This window comes from Macrobrachium rosenbergii, chromosome 4 (assembly GCF_040412425.1).
Source record: "Macrobrachium rosenbergii isolate ZJJX-2024 chromosome 4, ASM4041242v1, whole genome shotgun sequence".
NCBI classification, from domain to species: Eukaryota; Metazoa; Arthropoda; class Malacostraca; order Decapoda; family Palaemonidae; genus Macrobrachium; species Macrobrachium rosenbergii.
This window is the reverse complement of record NC_089744.1, coordinates 76,136,017-76,142,750: the sequence shown is the minus strand read 5'-3', so window position 1 is coordinate 76,142,750 and position 6,734 is coordinate 76,136,017.

Sequence of the window (6,734 nt, the reverse complement as noted above, 5' to 3'; positions counted from 1 at the left end):
AGGCTTAACAAAACCCGTGGCTTAAGGTTACTGAAGATGGTATAGGAATAGATGTGATAATTTATCAGGGTACTGGTCGATAATTATTAATGAAAAGAATATGAGCAGATAAAAAAACTGAAGAAGAGGGTGATGCACCTTAATTATATTACAGTATGTATGTATGTATATATATATATATATATATATATATATATATATATATAAATACAGTATATATAAATTTATATATACACACAGTATATATATATATATATACACACACATACATACTGTATATATATATATATATATATATATATATATATATATATATATATATATATATATATATATATATATATATATATATATATATATATATATATATATATAAACTACACCTCCCTCATGCTACGAATCCAGAATCCCACAGCTTGAATCCCTCACACTTTTTGGGGATGGACGGGCCCCACAAAGGACAGGCAGTCTTCAGTGTAACGGGAGCCACCATTAGCATTTAGATAAGAAAATTTGACTCAAGTTCCCCGGTATAAATATCGCTTTAACACGTTTCGCCTGATGTTTCCACAAAGCCTCTCTTTTTCTTTAATCAAAAATTAAATTTCTTCATATCGTGTGGACGAATTGTCTTTCATATTACTCGGGTTCGTCAGGTAAGAGAAAGTTGTGGGTTTTCATTTTACGTACGAATTCAAATTGAAGTGAATTGAATTGAATAAAGAATTTAGGCCAACGGCCAAGCACTGGGACTTCTGAGGCCATTCAGCACTGAGGAGGAAATTGACAGTAAAAGGTTTGAAAGGTGTAACAGGAGGAAAACCTCGCGGTTGCACTATGAATCAGTTGTTAGGAGAGGGTGAAAAGTAAGATGGCAGAAAGGAGGTACAGCAAAAGGAACGGAAGGGGTTGCAGCTAGGGGCCGAAGACATGCTGCAAAGAACCTTAAGTAATGCCTACAGTGCACCGCAAGAGGTGCACTGACGGCACTAACCCCCTGCGGGGCGGGTTCGTTAGGTAAAAGAAAGTTGTGGGTTTTTGTTTTATGTACGGATTCAAATGCTTTTTGGAGTCTGCTGGGATAAAGATAGCTTTTGTGTTAAGATGTAGCTATACCTTGTTATTTTCATTCATAAATTTTATTCGTTATAACAAATTTTGCACCATTTTTTTCAGTTAAATTTAAATATCCTATATGATTATTTTTTCTGTTAATTACATCATGGTCCACCATCGTTTCTGTTAATTATATCATATCATATAATCTTCTACAATTACCTGTTTTCCAGATACTGATTTTTCTCGACGAAAGCAGCAAAATCCCGTGAAATAATAATAATAATAATAATAATAATAATAATAATAATAATAATAATAATAATGGACCTGAAAAAAATCTGTTTTACAGATACCTGATTTTCCACAAGACTGTAGGTACTGATATTTCTCGTGAAAGCAGCAAAATCCCGTGAAATAATAATAATAATAATAATAATAATAATAATAATAATAATAATAATAATAATAATAATAATAATGAACACAGTAAAGGTGAGAAGTGAAAAAAAATCTATTTTACAATTACCTATTTTCCAGAATTCTGTAGATACTGATATTTCTCGACTAAAGCAGCAAAACCTCATGAAATAATAATAATAATAATAATAATAATAATAATAATAATAATAATAATAATAATAATAATAATAATAATAATAATAAATTAATTAATAAATAAATAAAAATAAATAAATAATACAAATTAACACAGTAGAGGTGGGAAAATCTATTTTACAATTACCTATTTTCCAGAAGACTGTAGGTACTGACATTTCTCGACGAAAGCGGCAAAATATCGCGAAGTAATAATAATAATAATAATAATAATAATAATAATAATAATAATAATAATAATAATAATAATAATAATAATAATAATAATAAATAAATAATAAAGATTAACACAGTAGAGGTGGGAAGTTGAAAAAAAATCTATTTTACAATTACCTATTTTCCAGAATTCTGTAGATACTGATATTTCTCGACGAAAGCAGCAAAATTTTATGAAAAATAATAATAATAATAATAATAATAATAATAATAATAATAATAATAATAATAATAATAATAATAATAATAATAATAATAAATAAATAAATAAATAAATAAAAATAAATAATACAAATTAATACAGTAGAGGTGGGGAGAGGAAAAACAATCTATTTTACAATTACCCATTTTCCAGAAGACTGTAGGTACTGACATTTCTCGACGAAAGCAGCAAAATCTCGCGAAAACTCCAGAGTCCATCTTTGACTCAATGCCATCACTGGGGAAAGACTTCATCAGACGCAATAGCCAACTTGAACTGAACTTATATCATTTTATAATCCCGGCAGTTTGAAGCTTCCAGTCGCGGGGGTCGAACCGTGAACCCCAACCCACCAAGCCTCTCTCTCTCTCTCTCTCTCTCTCTCTCTCTCTCTCTCCCCATGTGACCTCCTTTAGCCAAATTCCTTCGAGAGTAGAGCGATTGAGAAATATCCTTGATCCCCTGAAGGATATTGGGCTTTCCCAAGAGGAGGCCCGTTGAGGATTGGACTGTAGCTGCTTGTTGGCGTTAAGTATTTGGCGCGGATATTTTCTCGGAGACGAATATTGGGAAGGAATGAAAATAGGTATTTTTACATTATCTGTCATTCTTTCTATTACTCCTGTCAGAAATGAAACAGAATAACATAAAATCGAAAACACTGTAGCTGCAATAATCAAACAATCTGGAAGTCAATTCTTGCTTTTGGATGTACAATAATGAATTGATCTGATGTTTTGTATCTAATTTACAAAAGGTAGAGAAACTTTCTTCCACCAAATAACCTTTGACCCAATACAGTCATTGTTTCATCTACAGAAATATAATTGGCATCACGCTTGGCAGTGGGAAAATCAATTTTAATAATGGTTCTTTTATTTTTTCACTATGGAAACCGAAAAACGTCTTGCGCATCATACGTAACTGGATCTTTGGAAAAGTCACCCTTCCGATTCTTCCTTTCTGGTTTCTGATAGACACTAGGTACTAAGGAGCAATGGAAAGCCGTTATCACCGATTTCCAAATTAAAACTCTTCTCCATTTCCACCGCTATCCATGAGCTAAGGGGTCGGTTGCTTTGATGAGTCTTCTTGCAGCTATTTCTATCAAAAATATTTTTCTCTAGTAAACTCTTCTTCTCCAAAATCTCCAACACTTTATCTCGCCAAATCTTCCTCTCTTTTCCTCTCAACCTTGTACCTGTAGTAAGTTCCACCCTAGCCCTCTTCATTCCTTCCACCTCACTCATTCTCACCACATACCCAGACCATCTCAACCCTACTATCTCTTATCTTATCAGTGAACTTTACAACTCAATCTCTTCTAATTTCGTCATCTGCAAAACAACAAAACCATTACCTTTATCTATAAAAAAGCAAGAAAGATAATGCTCTACTAAATGAATAATATACCAGATCCCTCTGTGTATAAAAAAAATAATTACTAGAGCTTTCGTAAAAATGAAAAAAATGATTATTTGGCAAATAATGCACAAAATTATACATTTTAATATTTTCTAGCACATATAAGGTGTCATTACACTATGATATAATTGTATGTTATATGAAATAAAAACGAATAGTATATGAAAACTACATATCGAGCTAAATTCATCACGACAAATGATTCCATTACAGTTACAAAATAGAAACCCATTCGAAAATATTGCAAATAATCAATCAAAATTCATATGCCTTCATTAACAACGGCAATTGAATTTGACTCTCGCTAATGCTTCAAAATACAATGAATACACTTTGGTGAAATAACCTTTCCGTAATGCTCCGGAATATGCATAATGCATATGCAAAACAAATCCCCAAACTGTTGCAGGGAATTCAAAACTTTCTGACACATTTTGAATAATGGATTGACGGGGGAATGCCATAAATTTTCACTATAAATGAAGCGATATATGAATAGTTCTGCTCTTGCACAGTGGCAATTAAATAGGGTAGTGCAATTTTACGTTTTTGATTTTTTTATTAAAAAAGTTTATATGAATTCAAAATTGAATTTTAAAAACCTATTCCCAAAGGAAAGGTTTTCACGTTACAGGTATATATATATATAATATATATATATATATATATATATATATATATATATATATATATATATATATATATATATATATATATATATATATATAATTTACACATTGATATATGTGTAAATATATATATATATATATATATATATATATATATATATATATATATATATATATGTATGTATGTATGTATATATATATATATATATATATATATATATATATATATATATATATATATATATATATATATGTATACACACACACGCACACATACACACACACACACACACACACACACACACAGGAATTTTAGCTACTGGGGAAACTGTAGATGTCTTGAGTAAGCCTTTCAGTCACAAGAAAAATTCGGTTGACCGTGCCTTCAGTTTAGTCAAGGATTTACTGACTAAAAAGAAGCAACAAGGACGTATCAGCATTTGCGAGCTGGACAACATTCGAAGTAAACTAACAAACTAACTAAATCTGTTTCAATGTTTTATAATTCAGTTTCAGTACATGTGGGTGTTAGTGCAATGGTTCTTAACCAACCTGGGGTACCTGTACCCACCAGGGGTACGATACCTTAAACCTTGGGGTACGAGACATGATAGCCAGCAAGGTTTGTATCACTAATCCTTTTCATATTTTTGTATTGAATTTATATTGGATGGGGGTACGAGAAAATGTTCTTAAATATCAAGGGGTACGGGCACTGAAAAAGGTTAAGAACCACTGTTCCAGCGGTTACAGCATTTCGCTCATTTGCCAGCAGAGTGACCCAACTCAAAAAATGTGTTTTTTTGAGTTATTCATACCAGCATATAGCCCGTTCTTTGTTCCATATTGTGGTAAAAACGTCTTATTTGTATTTGTAATACTAACCGATAGAGGGCGTGACATGTCAATATTACACTATAGAGATTACAGAGAGCTTTAAATTGCTTTTCCTGAAAAACAGCAATTTTTGAGTTATGTCACTCTTCTGGGAAATGAGCGATTTAAACGTTCTATTATTGCAAATGTGTCTACTTATACTTAACAATAAGGTCTTTGTTTCTACCACAGTTTTTTTTCTTCGTCTTTGAATCATCTATCAAAAGTAATTTTCTTTTTTTTTTTTTTTGCTCACTGGAGGTAAGCTGGGAGAGAACAGGGAGGGAGGGATGTTGTTGTGACGCAGAAGTAGCTGACTCACGTGTTCTATCTTGCTCCTCTATCACACTTTAGTCTACCTTCCTCTTAGCCGCGAAGGATGCATGAAGGGAATTCAAGCGCCTTTGTATTTTACTTTTAGATACCCCGCCCATTTTTTTATATTCTCTGAAACAAATAACGCTCACAGTTTTGTAAAATATGTAAAAACACAACACAAATTATCGTACAACAAAGCACTGAATCGGCCTCTCACACATGCGCACGCTGACCGGTTCATAAAACTGGTGCCAACTGAGGTCGTTGATCTAATCACCAACATATAGGGTGTGGAGTTGCCGAGTGTGTTATCATACGAAATGAAAAAAATGCGAAAAAACGGCGTAAATTGGAAGAGTAGTGTACAATATGACAGACGACGTATTTAAAGGGACGAGTGTAAATGCACCCACCTGCAAGCCCTTTAAATTTTTAAATACCTAGTGTAGGCTAGTCCGATTGTTTTAGAAGTTTGCCAGATGATTGCCATAAAGACCCCCAGTGTTTCAGAACGTAAAACACAACTTCCATCGATCGAATTAAGCATGAATTGAATTGAATTGTACTGAATCTAGGCCAAAGGCCAAGCACTGCGACCTAAGAGGTCATCCAACGCTGAAATGGAAATTGACAGTAAAAGGCTTGAAAGGTGTAACGGGAGGAAAACCTCGCAGTTGCGCTATGAATCAATTGTTAGGAGAGGGTGGAAAGTAAAATGGAAGAAAGAGAATGTGAAAGGAGGTACAAAAAAAGGAATAATAGGGGGTTGCAGCTAGTGGCCGTAGGCACGCTGCAAAGAACCTTAAGTAATGCCTACAGTGCACCGCATGAAGTGCACTAACGGCACTACCTCCCCTTCGGGGGAATTAAGCATGAATACACGTATTTTTAACAAAGAACACAGGAGCCTGGAATGCAAAGTAAACAAAGGGTTAATATTATTTGCGAGTCTTTTCTGTAGATAAAACTAAGACGGGCCCTCAAAAAATATGAATATCAATAACCTGCAGACTTTCCTTTTTTTTAAACAAAATTATAGCAACACAGGAAGACTCTTGGGAGGACAGAAAGATTTTTTTTTTTTTTTTGGTAAGCAAACAGATCACTTTATTAAATTCAATTGGGTGAGGTAGCAGTTCCGGAACTGTTCCTTTGGGAATGGGAAGTCTGATTCTGAATCCACCCCGAGAGATATTTTGTCAGTTAAATGAACTTATATTTTATTCAGTAGCGTTAAAAAGCTTTCAAGTTGAAAAGGGAACGACTGACGAACATGGAAAGGAGGTGAAGCGGTTATATAGTTATAATAATTATTCATTACCATTTAGATTAGCAACTCAACAAAATAAGTTTAAAAGCAGCAAAAAGTACATTAAAAAATGTTCATAATAGAC